Below are 16,426 nucleotides of genomic sequence, written 5' to 3'. Positions count from 1 at the left end.
TAAAATTGGTTTTATTTCAATTCCCCCGATTTTCACTGCGGAATATTTTTCCGCTCGAAGTGTAAACGCACTGAGTGAACGTGAAAACGGAAAACGAACAAGAGTGGTGAACATAAATTCTGCGTTCATTTTCACGTCCGAATGGCAATGTGCATTCTGAAAGAATTTTTCACCGATGACGGAAAAAATTTTTACTTCTTAAAAACTAAAGCACATTTGAAGGCAATTGAAGGCTTAAAAATACTACATATTTTGAAATGAAACGTATGTATATTATCGTTTTTATTTAATTTTAAAACCCGCTTGGGCATTATTTAATTGTACCTCTAGGAAGAGTTTCTCATCGAATAAATGTGAACGAGGACCATGCAAATGTTCAGAGTCGATTTAAATAAGAAAAAAAACATAGATTCCGCTCTGTTTAAATGTGTCCTTCAGAAAAGGTATGCAAATAATTGCAAAGGTATGCAAATAAATTTCATAAAATTATTCAAAAGTAATGATTTTAAAAAGAACTGAAAAGTAGCAACATTGATGAAAAAAAGTGAATGTTATGTTCTCAAAGTGAGAAAATTTCGAGATTTGAAAATTATGGATGGATAGAAGGAGATTAGAAGGAAATAACAGGTGTTGAAAATATGTGGTTAGAAATTTTTAAGAAGTATTTTCATCACATACTTAACTTTTGCTCAAGCACGAATCAACAATTTGAAGTGTTAGGTGTTAGAATCGGACAGGGTTGAGCTAATACAACACAATAGTTGATCTTGTGTGGCTCGCACCGTAAATCTTGTGTCATGTTAGACCAGTGGTCGGAAACCTTATAAGTCGAAAGAGCCAAAACCATCAAATTTTCAAATTTTTAGAGTTTGAAAGAGCCACATTAAAGATTTATTGTTTTTATTTTTAATTAAAAAAAAACAAAATAAATAAATGATCAATTAACATAAGTTTTACAAAAATAACGTTAAAACCATTAAAGTTGTTTTTAACTCTTTGATATTTCTTTTAAATCTGTTTCTGATTACCATTGAGTACATGGATTCTCTTCTGGATTGCCAACCCTTCTGACATGGTTCTATCCATATAAAGCTTAAATGAATACTTTGCATAATGTTAGAGTAAATTATTTGATTAAGTCGCAAATGCCATAAAGATGATAAAACGAGTATAATCGAAACAAAAAAAAAATTGAACATATTAACTCAAGCAAAATATTTATATCGTCTTCGGCAAAGAAACGCTTATAAAATAACAAAGTAAAAGGAAATAATTTTTCTTAAAATTAACATGCGTTTTTATGACATTTCTCCAGTTCTATCTAATCTAACCCTATGAGGCTAAATAAAAAAAAAATGAGGCTAAATTCAACTGAAATTTATGTAGCCGAATTTTAATCTTATAAATTTCGCTCCCTCGAAAACTAATCTCAGTTCAGAATTCTGCCAAAGTTTTTCAAAAAACTTTCTCTCAGTGCTACAAATCCAGTTCTGATTACCAAATTTTGAGTAAGATAAAACTTATTTCGGAGGTTCTGGTTAGATATTTCCAAAATCATATAAGTATATATTTCTGTTGACATATTAAGGATCCTGTATCAAGTTTAGGTTTCTACATTTTCGCTTCGAATCACCATTAGAAATTGGACATGAAAAGCTGAAAAGCTGAAAAGCTTAAAACTTGATTTTGCATTTTCGAAAATTTGAATCATGATTTTATTAAATCAAAGGCATTTTCATTATTCAGATAACAAATTTCGAATATGAAAAAATGAAACTAGAAATCATCATGAGTTCATATCTAAAGTTCAGATTAAAAGATCTAAAACTTAATTTTTATGCAGAATTCAAGCTTCAAAACAGCGAATCATAGATGAACAATCAGAATAATATCTTTTAAGATTCATATTTAAATTCAGTTTCACAAGTTGGGTTTAAAATAAATCATCGAATTGATGAATCCAGATTCAAACCCAAAAAAATCAGAATTTGAATTCTAGATTCATGATTGAGGGCTCTGAAATAAATTTCAATGCATGGCTCAAATTGAAACTTCGGATCTGGAATTTGGAATCAGAAATCGTTTTGAATTTTGGAAATATTTTGAAAATTCAAATTTCGAAGGCAGATGAAAAATTTAAGATTTAGAATTAATATTGATAATTCAGATTCAGATTCAGGTCGTAAATAAGTTTGACAACCAAGATAAAATATCATGATGACTATTCCTTGTGGAATTCAAACAGCAAAAGATCGCAGACATATAATTTTCTTGTAAACTCAATAACAAAATTTCAAATGTTTTATTGAAGTTAGATAATTTACAAAATTCAGCTGAAAATTACACATTTAAAGTAGAATCTGAAGTAAATTTGCAAGTGTTTTTTCAATAGAAAAAAATATTTTAAAAGAAGAGTATCGCAAGATGTGAATTATGGAAGTGATTAAAAAAAAGATTAGCTTTTAAAGGAAAAATAGTGCTATAAATTTGAATGGAGTTCCATATTTTCATGGTATATGAGCTATTATGAGGTATATATTGTTTTTAATTCAAATAAATAGGATAGGATTGAGGCTCTTCCCATATTTTTATGTCGTTACGCGTCAAAGTTGTAAATATTTTTCGAAATGGTTGATTATTTCAAATACGGTTTTGAACATTTTAACTGAACATTTTTTAAAGTGGGCATAAAAATAGTTGCAAGTGCTCCAAATATAAAACTTGATTTAGGTAACGTTGTTTGAAAACAAAGCAGAGGCTGTCTAAGAACAACTTTTTCGTAAAAAATAAACTTTAATCGTGTAAGCAACAGCTCAACTATTATGTTCGATTGATCAAAAAAATAAACAAGCGTTTTGGAAATAAATAATTTGATTTTAGATTTTGTTGAATTAAAACAACATTCATTCTTTGCATTTACAAATTGAATCTTGTTCTCTATTCTGATGCTTCACAAACAGTGAATAGCAAAAAATTGTAACATAAGACTTCAACAAAATCCAATTTTGCCATTCCATCTTATCCACCTGTTCCTACAACGAATGGAATCTTAAAACCTTTCCTTCTGGACTTTTAAAAAATATTTATTCAATAAATATTTAACATATGATAGTGAGCTAAAGAGCCACAGCTTTACATGAAAAGAGCCGCATGCGGCTCGCTAGTCGCAGGTTGCCGACCTATGTGTTAGACTCAACCCTGTCCGATTCTAACACTTCAAAATAGTTGATCCGTGTTTGAACGAAAGATAAGTATGTGGTTAATATGCTTCTTAAAAATTTCCACCCGCTCATTTTGGATCTAGATCTAGCTTATTTACCTAAAGCTGTCAAATAATATTGGAAAAGCTTAATATAGGTTCGTAATTTTGCCCTTATGAAAATTTGCGCTTAAATTGATTAGTTAGTATTGAAAAAAATGGTGTCAGGTCAAAATATGGCACATCACGGTCAAATATGTCCTAGTTTTACCTATTTTCCGGGTTTTCCAATGATTTTCTGTTATTTTAGGAAAACTAGGTAGTATCGTTCATATTTTTCACAGAAATGATGGTTTCCCTTTAAACTTAGGCTTGGCCTTGTTAAATAATGTGATTTATTATTAACTTCTCTGATTTCTCAAGAAGCTTCTCACTAATTAAGCTGTCTTTTTTACCATTGAAGAGAAAGTACCTTTTTTAAAGCGTTCAGAACTTAATTAGAATTACTTTTTATGGCAAATATCGGTATGATAAAATAAATAAAGAATAAGATTTGGATTTAAGCCGCAGCCCTTTGCCTAGAGGATATCCTTCAAGTCTTCTAAGCTAGCGGGCATGAGATCGAATCCCGGTCACGGCATACGTGATACGGTTAAAATTTAGTCAAGGGAAAACGCGTGTAAATCGGTGAAATCGTTTATTTAAAAAATAAAAATCAATTTCTTTTTCAAGTTTAATTAGTATAAAATTCAGGAAAAATATTCAGTTAGGCTGCCGCTTTTCCAAATCCGAATTGCCAGGCCTTACGCTTAACCCCTTCCATCAGATTTTGTACAGCCACCTTGTCCACCTTCTTCGCCGCAGAAAGCCAGTTTGCCTTGAACTGCTGCTCGTCCTTAGCAGTTTTTTTGGTCTTCTTTAGGTTCCGCTTGACAAGAGCCCAGTATTTCTCAATTGGGCGGCGCTCCGTCGTGTTGGGAGGGTTCTTGTCCTTGGGAACCACCTGTACGTTGTTGGCGGCGTACCACTCCATGGCCTTTTTACCGTAATGGCAAGATGCCAAATCCAGCCAAAACAGTACGGAACAACCGTGTTTCTTCAGGAAAGGCGCAGACGTTTATTCAAACACTCTTTCACGTAAATTTCTTGGTTGGCAGTCCCGGAAGCTATGAAAATGCTGCTTTTCAAGCCACGGGTACAAATGGCTTGCCAAATCAGATATTTCTTCGCGAACTTTGACAGTTTCATGTGCTTGAAAATATCTGCTGCCTTTCCCCTTCCTTTTGCCGTATAAAACTCCTGTCCCGGAAGCTGCTTGTAGTCGGCTTTGACGTAGGTTTCGTCGTCCATTACCACGCAGTCAAACTTTGTCAGCATTGTCGTGTACAGCCTCCGGGATCGCGCTTTGGCCGTCGTATTTTGTTTATCATCGCGATTTGGAGTCACTTCTTGTAAGTCGATAGTCCGGCTCGATGCACGGTTGTAGACGATACACCCAGCTTATTTGCGGCATCTCGGAGAGAGAGGTTAGGGTCTCTTGTCGTCTCAGCGGCTTCCAGTTTTCGATTTCCCTCCGATCCAGACTTCCTGGCTGTCGACAAACGTTCCTCAAACACTTTAATTACATTTGTAACGTTTGATTTGGCAACTTTTAGAGACTTTGCCAGCTTTGCGTGCGAGTAGCTCGGATTTTCGCGATGCGCGAGCAAAATTTTGATACGCTGCTCTTCTTCCTTGGACGGCATTTTGACAACTGAAGAGTGAATTCTTAAATCAAAATAGGAGCAACATTCTACACACACACCTTAAAAATGAGGGGTGTTCAGGTTTTTAAATGCAAAATTGAAAGAAATACGTCAAGTTAATATTGACCATATTTTGACCGTATCACACTTTAGTACACTTTCTGTGGATTGGTGGTTTTAGCATCTGGAAGTTGCTAGCCATCATTTTCTCGAAAGATGTACGCTTAAAATTAGGAAAGTGAAATCTCTTCGAGGAAACATCAAGTTTCATTGAGATCCTGTAGGTGTTTGTGTTCGTTTTGTTTTGTCAAAATTTGCCCGGATATTGGCCGAATTTTCGGTTAAACTTTTTGAAAATAAATGCCCGGATTTTGTCAGGTTTTTAGAAAAAAATGCTTGGATTTGTCCGGCCCGTATACGTGCGGGAAAAATAATGTCAACCTTGATATATAGCCCACTTCATCTTTATAAATTAAGTATAAATTAATGAAGTCTGTAGCATTTTTAACGTAGGACTTACTATTACAACTTTCACTGCCGAAACATCTCATCAAGATCGCTGTTCTTCTCCTGGTAGGTATATATTGAAAGTTCACTTCAAAAATATAGCTTTCGCTATTTCTCTCTTGAAACGCGAAAAGCAGAAATATTCTTCTCAAACTCGAGATTGATTTCGATTCACAAGTACGTAGATAAAGTTATTTAAATATGAAATGTTTAATTATGATAACGATTTCCAGCAGTTTCACCGAATTGCGGAAGCATGCTAATGAAATGCGCCAAACCAATTGCATATTCATGCGACAAGAAGGAAAAAATGAAAACAAGCTGTTGAGCGCATTCGTTTGTTGCATCTGAGAGGAGCTTTTCAGGATGAAAGAAAAATGCAGCGGTTAATTTAACAAACGAATCGTCGTGAGTTGTGAGATTCTCTTTTATTTTCAAGGAATTTATCAGCAAGCTGTTATTCTTCCCACACCCCTTGTGAGATTCTCGATTAAATCTGTCCTGTACAGTTTCGTGATTTTCGAATTCTTATCCTTTAACCACATTTTTTTTGTACACAGTCTTGAACTAATGATTTTATTTAGAATGGATTCGATTGTTAAAGATTTTTTTTTTAATTTCTCTGAAAAATGCACCTCACTAACAATATCTATGTTTCTTACTCACCCAAACCTTTCACAGCTCAATGCTTAACGATTGATCTTCATCGACAGCTCATTTTATTGAATCAAGCACATTGTATGCTAACACTACTGGAAACGGCCATCATTCCTGGTCATGGAAGATTACTAAAGCTAAGGCGAATTTTTACTATCCATTAGTAATGAACTTAAAACTTCATTAGCTAGAAAGCAAGAGGAAAGATCAAGTTCAGATTTAAGATTCAAACGCAGAGCATGGTTGAATATGAATGATTAATGTTCTGAGAAACAACTGATCGAAAAAAAATAGAATCTTTGAACCTAGATTTGGAGTGCAAAGTATTTAAGGTCAACTTTTTGTCAAAGATTTTCCTAAAACTTTTTGAAAAATTGATAGATTGATCAAAGTTTTACAAAAAAAAAGTCCGCAGCCACGTTATAAATAACCTCAAGTGATCTTAGAGACAGCAACTAGTAAGCATCTTTTTGAGGTAAATCTAATCAAGAAAATTAACAGATTGACCTTTTGTCGGCTGCAAATTCTGACGTGTGCCCGGAATCAACCTGTTGAATATAAATTTAGTCATCTGAGCGCGCTGACGTCGACGTCGACCGAAAGGAACCTCCAATGCAATGCTTTGGTACCTACATACATGAATGAGCACATCAATTCCCAAATGCATCTCACGGAGTAAAATTGTCGATGGCTGGCTGATGGCTTTGATGGCAGTATCAAGTTTCCTGCAACAACGAAAACGGCGAAATGCTCAAGTAAAAAGCTCCATACGCATGACACCTCTCGATTTGGCCCACGACGACGACAACATTCAATATTTATAATGCAGCGCAATGAATGTCTGCTGCATCTCATTTATTTGCTACAACCGAGCGCAGAGTCAAGTCGTCGTCATCCTCATCAACAACAACAACGGCAACAACGTCAGGGAGCCCCCTTTGACTTGATCTCTATGTACGGTAAGTTTTGCTGGCCCCAGCCAGACAACAATATGGCAATAAATAAAACATGGAGGAAAATCAACCAAATTAAGGTCAAGGACGGTGAGAATGTAGATTTCCTCCGGGGCTAGTCTTTTTTCTTTCCCTTGCCAAAACAGTATATTTTTGCTGTTAAGAATGGATATCAAAAACTGGCGTCCTTTTTTTTTAAATTTTAGTTCCAGTTTAAACCAAGGCAACTTTAGATCTCCCGAGATGATAGTGAAAAAGGAAACCTAAAAAGAAAAACCTAAAAAGTAAATAGACGCCAAAATTTTAGCTAATCCGAAAGAACTAACTTCAAAATAACGCATTTTACATTGTTTTTTTTTAAATTCCTTTAGCTCTTCATTCATAGGACACCTTGCATATCGATGTTCCGTCGTATTAACGATAGGTTATATCACTCATATGAATTCTCTGTAAAATTGGTCTAAATAGCCAAAGTTTTAATAATTAGTTCGATTGACTCAGCATCTTTATTAACTTTTTAAATATAATAATAATATATGCAGATCCTCCTCAGTGAGGGAAAGACAAGTTATATTCGTACAAGTAGCTTCGCACAGTCGCAAGTCGCAACCAAATACTCAGAAAATCCCTTGCCCCCTTTTTCACGCCTATTTTTATTTCTTTTTTCATTATATCTGTTATTTTGTCACGTCGTTTTTTTGTCACTTTACATATTTTTATTTTTTTTTTCATTTTTTGTCTTATGATTATATTTGTTTAGCTAATTTTGTTTGTCTAAATTACGTTGATCGCAAGTAATATTTAAGGAGGTAGTATCAAGGCCAGACTTGTAAACCATCGACATTCTCTCTGACAGTCGCACAGCCTGCTTCCATCAAATTCACTGTTCTCACCATCAAACGAATGCGACCAAATACTAACTATCAGTCGAAATATCACGCATTCCCCGATGCGTGATTGTCGAATGAAATTTCGTGTCATGGTCAGGGTTGCCAACTATTTTTCCGAAAAGTCTGGAAGATTTTTAAAAAATGTCTGGAAATTTCTGCAAATGTCTGGACACCTAAGTTTTGAAGGGGGCGACCTTTTTTTTGGTCCCCAGATCTCAATGTTACAATAGTATTTTTCTGTCACGTCTGTTCTGTTCTGTTCACTGTCGCTATATCAGTCGCGTGCTCTGTCTGAGCCTCAATTTAACATACATCCTCAAAGCATTTGCCACGGTATCGAACCCTTATTTAATTCATAGTTCATAGGTTCTACTAATCATTTCCTCAGGGTGGCCACTCGAAATCCATTTTGGATTTCCCGCATTTTTCCCGACTTTTTCCCGCATGTTAACATGAAATTCCCGATTTTGTAAAACAGGAAACAAAACAGAAATCCGAATATTTATTTTTGAAACCACCTACCTAGACCTAGATTTCTAAGATTTGCTTTTGTTTTTATTTTTTTTTTTTTTTTTCAAAAATCGTCCTGAATTGCCCGACCATGTAGAAACGTGTGATGGAAAGTATGGTATTTTTAAGTTAAAAATCATCGTTCTTTGAAACTACTATTTTGAAGATATTTTGCTCAAATTCGACCTTCATATAATTCAATATCAAATAAGCAATTTCAAATTGCTTAGCACCTGCTTTGACATGTTTTGTTCCAGATTTCACAGGATCCAAATATCTTTGGTAACCAACGCCCTAGCAGCGACAAGTCATCTGATGTCTTTTCAGTTCTTTGAGACATTTTGAATATCAGAGAAACCCCTACCTGAAAAAGACCTCGTAATACATCATATGGTAATATCATCTAATTGGAAATGATCGATTCAAAACATGAGGGGTATTGCAATGGAAATATAAGGAAAATGAAATAATCGCTCGGTTTTATAATTAAAAACTCTCTGGAGTATTCGATCGAATATTCGTTTGGCCGAATAGTTTAAAAGGTCAATATTCGGTATTTGGCCGTTGGCCCAGTACAAATTTTTTCGTCCATCATGCTTCCTCTCTATGAGCGTCGGATAGAAGCTTCAATTGTTTCGCCTCCTCGGCCGCCTCTCGCTTCCAATTTGCAATAGTTTCTATAACAGATTGTTTTCCTTTTTTTGTTTAAATAGGACTCGACATCTCTCGAGTGAGTATAACGAGCATACTGGATTAACGATTTCGTTACAGTTATTCCCATTGTTCAATGAAGCAAGTTAAATCTAGTCAAAACCGATCCAACACGGTAGGAGGATCCATTTCGACCTGGTAGAAATCGGTCGAAGCCGACCGGAAAGAGATTGATGATCAACTGTGAATCAATTTTTACTTGTTTCGCCTTTGTCCAAACTTCATTGAACAGACTTTCACCGAGCCAAAAATTCCCGACTTTTCGGGAAAAATTCCAGGTTTTTTCCTGCATTTTTCCCGGTGGATTTCAAATCCCGTCTTTTTCCCGCATTTCCCGAATGGGTGGCCACCCTGTTTCCTGCCATATTACACCATGACAAAATTGAATTTTCATAGAATCTTAAAACAATTTAAGTCCAAACACAAAAGTCTGGAATTGTCTGGAAGAAATGCCAAAAGTCTGGAAGTCTGGAAACCTAAAAAAATGTCCGGCAAAAGTCCAAAAAGTCTGGAAGATCCAGACAAAATCTGGAAGGTTGACATCACTGGTCATGGTACACGAGAACGATGATTTGATGGTCAACACGGTAATTTTAAATTATTCAGAGACTGATTTGTTTTGGTTCAGAAGTCGCATCATGTATGGTGATGAAAACAACTGAATTGGATCCAATCAAAATTTTGAGTTGTTTTCATCTAGTGAGTTTCAAAACCTGAAACTTAGCGAAGACGCACATGTTTTGGATCAAGATGAATGAAAACAACTCAGAGTGATCCAAATTTCCAATGTTTGTTGTTCGATTTCGATGGTCGAAGTTGCAGTTGACAAAAAAAACATTTGTGATTTAAAAAGCAGAAAAAATAATTAACGACTTTATATTTTCTTCTAGAAATCTTTACGGTAGCGGTTAAATTTTAAATTTTCTTTTGTTTGTTATTTTTTTTCAGGTTAGTTTCCACAGGTTTCCACCGGATGCAGCGTAATCGCAGATACAGCGGAAAAATCCATTGGCTCAAGGGAACAATGCTAATCATCGTATGGCAGGATGTGAAGATTATCAACCACGGCGAAAACGCGACAGGTAAGATTTTAAAAATTAAGGATTTTATTTACTTTCATCGATTTCTAATCTAGTTTTTCTCTCCAGGTATATTCCCGCCGGAAGCCTTTTTTGGTTAGACAAACATTGGCAAGTTCCAGTTGTTCTGGATCTTTTTAATTGTCAGCTGATTCTAACCAACATGGAACTTGTCGTCGTAACAGGAGTTTAGCGAGAGAAAATAACTATCAGTCCAACAATCCGGTATGACAACGAACAAAAACGAGTAAGTCTACTGTGAAAGGTTATATATGTACGTGTAGGAATGCAGTACAATTTCCTGTTTTTCTTTCAGACACAAAAAATTAACAGAATCCTGCTGGCAGTGCCCCGAATGGGAGTTATTCTAACCAATTCCATCGGATGCGGCCAAGGGATCGGTGGAAGTCAGATTAAAAGAACGGCATCGAGAAATTCTTCTGTTGGCAGGAGGGGAACGATATCCTACTCGTCAACAGCAAAAAATGCTGGTTGCCACTCTCTAATTTCGATGAGAGAAAAGGCGACGGTAAATAAAATTATTTTCATGAAGCATGAAGCTGTTTTAATTTATTTAATTCGATCCGAAATTCACTTTTTTTTATTAAAAAAATATAAGCCCTTTCGAAACCGTGTGAAAATTTTATAAAATTCTGAGTTGTTTTGGCTCAGACCGTTCAGACGCTCTATAGAAATGCCTGATTAAAAACAACTCAGAAATCGCGAAAACCCCTATTATTCATATTTGAGTTGTGCCGTTCTAATCAAAATTTGAGTTTTCCCAGTTTTGGCGCATTTTGAATTGTTTTCCTTCAAATCTGAGTCACGGAGAATTAGAGTGAAACGACCAAAATTCCCGACAGTTTATGACGTCGCCTGTCCCTTTCACGCAGCAGAAAGTATAGGCTCAATAAACGAAGGTAATCCTTTCTGTTCACTCTCTCTTGCGTAAAAAAATATCCGCTGCTGAACAGGGCCGGGCGTGTTGGGATGTGTTGGTCGAACAATGTGGAATGATTGATTTGCAACGCATGGAATGATAGTAAAACGACTAACCACTACAAATATCCGAAATATCATTTGACATTTTTTGCTCTCAGATCAAACGATAGCGCATTCCATGATAATCAAGAGAGATGTGTTGTGACCGTCTCCGAAAAATTTCAAACGATGGTGACCGCTTACAAGACTGATCAAGGCAGCTCTACTCTAGTATTGGTACGAACTGTGACGTGACAATCACGAAAAATCTGTTAATTGACTGGGAATCTTGCCTTTTTATTTGATAGTTCGTAGAATCTTCTGGAAAAGGTTTCTAGCTCTTCAAGATCGGTACAGAAACAGTTGCATTTTCGAATAATTTTTCCATAAAATTGACCATCGAAGCTCGGGAAAATTGTGTTTTATAAATATTTACCAAATATGGATCTTAGTCCTTATCTCGGGAAGTCCGTCCTAGAAGTATGCTTCCCTAAGGGTCTGAGTCTGGAGATTAATTCTAGGTTATATTCGGTAAGGCTGATTTGCGTCGAGCCGAAATTTCTCTGAGCCGAAATGAAGCGAAAATCAATAAGCCTGTTCCTCTGCACATAAAAACATTGTTAAACAGACGGCCTTAAACCTTTGATTTATTTTATTGACTATATCGATTAGCATTAAAAGGCAGAAGAATTTTCACGCGAACATTTTGCGTTACTTTGACACTCGCCCTTTTTTGTGGACACTTAAACTATTCAACGCCTTAAAGACTTAAACATAAATTTCTAAATTCATAAATTCCACTGGCTTAGGTAGGGATTTTTTTTTATTATCTGACAATTTGCGCCGGGGGTCTTCGGATTCTCTCCAAAATTTCAAATTTTGTTCGTTTCAGCACCATAAAAAACATGTATTTTTGCAGATTTCTAAGACTTTTATTTTTCGAGTTAGATAACGTTTAAGTTTTTTTGAAACAAAAATTACCCTCTATTCAAATGCCCATAACTTTGTCAATTTTCAAAGTAGAATAAAAAATAGCACATTAAAACGCATTAAAATACTTCCTATACAAATAAAATATTTACAAAAAATTATATATTTATTCTCGGTATAAAATAAAGTAAATATGTTAAAAACAACGTCCAAAAGTACCGTCTGCACCACCAAAATTTTTGAAATATATTTCATTTTATAGTCCTATCAATTTCACAACTTTCATCTGCAGACACCAAAGTGGGCCAAAAATTCCTTCAAGAGTTATGAAAGAAACAGTGACAATAAATCTTTTTTTTAACGTCCAAAACTAACAATTTTCGAACAACTGTACTCACATATAGGGACTTCTTCTCCTATCGTACACATGTGCACCGGGAGTTAAAAATTTGCAAAAAATACCATTTTATAGTCGAATTAGTTTTACAACTTTCACCTTAAGACACCAAAATGAACCAATCACCCCTTCAAGAGTTATGGAAGAAATAAAGACCATAATGTATTCTTGTGCCCGCGTCAGGGTATAACAATTCTCGCACAGCCACGCGCTTATACGCAAAACACCATTTACACAAACGTTCATTCTTATGCATACCCTAGAAACGATTATATTCATTGATGGTTCTTTGATCTATTTTTTCAAAAAAGAAGATAAAAAACTTATCAATAAAATAATATCTACGTGCTTTATCTACAACTCTGCACCCACACTGGGTACCTCGATTTTAATAATGGTCGCATCGCTAATGTTCGTTCAATCGTCGTTTTTTCCTACTGCACACGGAAAAGGTTCTTGTGATGGTAAAGGAAGTAACATAAAAAGAAAGGCGAGAAATGCTAGCATTAAACAACAGCAAATATAAATGATCCTAAAGCTCTTTCCGGTGGGCGAAAATTTTTAAATTGGGAAACAACTGGAAGTTTAAAAAATAGATCAAGGAACAATTAATGAATATAATCGTTTCTAGGGTATGCATAAGAATGAACGTTTGTGTAAATGGTGTTCTGCGTATAAGCGCGTGGCTGTGCGAGAATCGTTATACCCTGACGCGGGCACAAGAATACATTATGGTCTTTATTTCTTCTATAACTCTTGAAGGAGTGATTGGTTCATTTTGGTGTCTTCAGGTGAAAGTTGTAAAACTAATTCGACTATAAAATGGTATTTTTTGCAGATTTTTAACTCCCGGTGCACATGTGTACAATAGGAGAAGAAGTCCGTATATGTGAGTGCAGTTGTTCGAAAATTGTTAGTTTTTGACGTTAAAAAAAGAGATTTATTGTCACTGTTTCTTTCATAACTCTTGAAGGAATTTTTGGCCCACTTTGGTGTCTTCAGATGAAATTTGTGAATTGAATAGGATAGGACTATAAAATGAAATATGTTTCAAAAATTTTGGTGGTGCAGACGGTACTTTTGGACGTTGTTTTTAACATATTTACTTTATTTTATACCAAGAATAAATATATAATTTTTTGTAAATATTTTATTTGGATAGCTGGTAAAATTTTAATGCGTTTTGATGTGCTATTTTTTATTCTTCGTTGAAAATTGACAAAGTTATGGGCATTTGAATAGAGGGTAATTTTTTTTTCAAAAAAAATTTAAACGTTATCTTACTCGAAAAATAAAAGTCTTAGAAATCTGCAAAAAATACATGTTTTTTATGGTGCTGAAACGAACAAAATTTGAAATTTTGGAGAAAATCCGAAGACCCCCGGCGCAAACCCGTCAGATAATAAAAAAAATCCCCAGGTGCCAAGTATTGAACAAGAATAGAAATACAAAGAAAAATTACCAGAAAAAAATACATAACGGTCAGGCTAACCGGTTTTAATAGTTATGCAAAAAAATGACAGGCTTGAGATATATTACACACATTTAGACTTTAATAACCTTATTTGAAAAAGTTTAAAGTGGTATTTGAAAAAAATATTAAGGATCCATCAATTAGTTTTCGTGCAAAAATTTTAAAAAGCGATAATGCTATCACCATGCATCGTTGAAAGGATTTTTTTTTTTAAATAAAAACATGTTTCGACGTCATTTAAGCCCACACCTTTAACAATCTCTGGAGGGGTTATATTTTTTCATCGTTTCAAAGGATTAAACTATTTACTAAAAAGTTCTTAAGCAAGATAACGTTAACAGTGTGTTTATCTATAAACAGTACCGTTCATAGGACTTATGATATAGCTCAGTTGGCAAGTTTGTTGTCTCCTGAGCCGATGTCCGTGAGTTCGAGCCCAAGACATCGAACACAGTTGTACCGGATAAGTTTTTCAATAACGATCCGCAAACTGTAGCGTTGATAAAGTCGCGAATGCCATAAAGATGGTAAAACGACTATAATCGAAACAAAAAAAAAGTACCGTTCATAATTGTATAGAAATTTTAAGCACGCGCACTGTCACTTTGACTTTGGACTTCCATAACTTTGTACTCTGGTGATATTTTTTGATCAAATACTCCGCGTAAGCAAGATCAATCATCACACTATTATATCACAAAATTTGAGCTTTCTAAAGTATGTGCGGCCTGAGATAGAGTAATTCTAATTCTAATCGAACTTTTTGGACTTTTACCATTCAAACTGCAATATTTCAGAAACTACGCAACGCGTTTTAATGAAATTTTGCAGAGTGATTGTTGAAATATAAAGTTAGCATGTCTGAAACTTTTGAAAAATTCTATCGATGGCATCAAAAGTTACGCGAGGTACAATTTTCAGGCATAAACCTAAACATGCGATTGCTATAGAATTATGGGGGGAGGGTGCTCCCACACGAACTTACCCAGCAAATGGAATGGAACCAAATTTGGCTTGGGAGGGTATTTGAGCAAAAGGAATGTTTCTATGAATATTTGGTACTACTGCCTCCTTCCAGTGGGAGGATAGGAACAAGAGAGGGGGGCTCATAAACAATTTTTCGCTTAACTCGAGAACTAATCGAGTAAATGGAAACAACTTTGACATGGGAGGGCATTTTGCTACGAAAAATGCTTATATGCTTATTCGAGACTTATCTAACAAAGGGAATCAAACATGACATGGGAACTATCATACCATTGAGCAAATAGAACAGAATTTGGCATGGGAGCGTATTTTAACACATGGAATTTTTTATCATGATCCCCTCCTTCCGGTTAGGGGGTAGGTAGGAAGAGGAGCCCATCTTACAATTTTATATCATAACTCGACAATTAATAAAGCAAACGATATCACATTTAGCATGAGAGGGTATTTGAACACTCCACCCTCCACATAAAAAAGGGACAGGGAGGATTCCATATAAAGAACTAAGTTTTGAAAATAGAAAAATATTTGCAATTTCTTTTTTTTTTTTTTTTTTTTGAAGAAACGTATCAATGTTTTTTGAAAATGAATATAAAATTTTGTGCAAATAAATGAAAATTTTAATAACTATCACAAATTTCAATTATTTTTGGAAGGTGTAGTGAAGCACACCGAGTCAGCTAATCTTACCTATACACAGCAAAAAAAAAATGTAACGATGGACGATGTAATTTCTGGAGATGATGTTGTATTACGTATTTCTATTGCAATAATACATCTAAACGATGTACACAACGCGAATACGTCGTGAAGTGTAATATCACAACCTTCTATGTGATATCGCATCAAGTAGTCAATGTTTTCTTTTGTTGACGTTCAAATTTGATTTCATTTCAAAAATTAAGAAACGGATTACGGACCTCAGCTGTGTTTGTTTGGCTTGTAAGTACTATCAAAATTAATTTAAAATATAAGCAAACCAACAGCTTCGAAAATAATTTCATTATTATTCATTTTTTAGGAAATTTGGCCCATATGGATCAGCGTAATGTAAAATTAGGTACCATTTGGGACTCAAGTTATGTGCAGGTATTTGATGTAATATCGCAATACTTTTTTTGCTGTGTATATAAAAATGGAGGTGATTTCTTTTTAACACCATCAGCATCACATATAAACGGAATGAAGTGAAGTTTTTCGGATCAGAGATGGTTTGTATAATAGTTTCGACAACCTCACTCTTGTGGAAGGGGGGCTCCCATTCAAAATCAACTTGAAATGGAGCACAATTCGAACAATTTTTTGAAGATTTTCATAAAAATTGAATCACGATCACGAAGTTAAAGACATGTAGATGAAGTTCAACATTTTCCAATGATTTTTTTTTGTAGAAAAAAGAAGCTAGA

This window comes from Uranotaenia lowii, chromosome 2, assembly GCF_029784155.1.
Source record: "Uranotaenia lowii strain MFRU-FL chromosome 2, ASM2978415v1, whole genome shotgun sequence".
NCBI lineage: Eukaryota > Metazoa > Arthropoda > Insecta > Diptera > Culicidae > Uranotaenia > Uranotaenia lowii.
The sequence above is the reverse complement of the archived record's forward strand: the minus strand, read 5'-3'. Positions refer to the sequence as shown.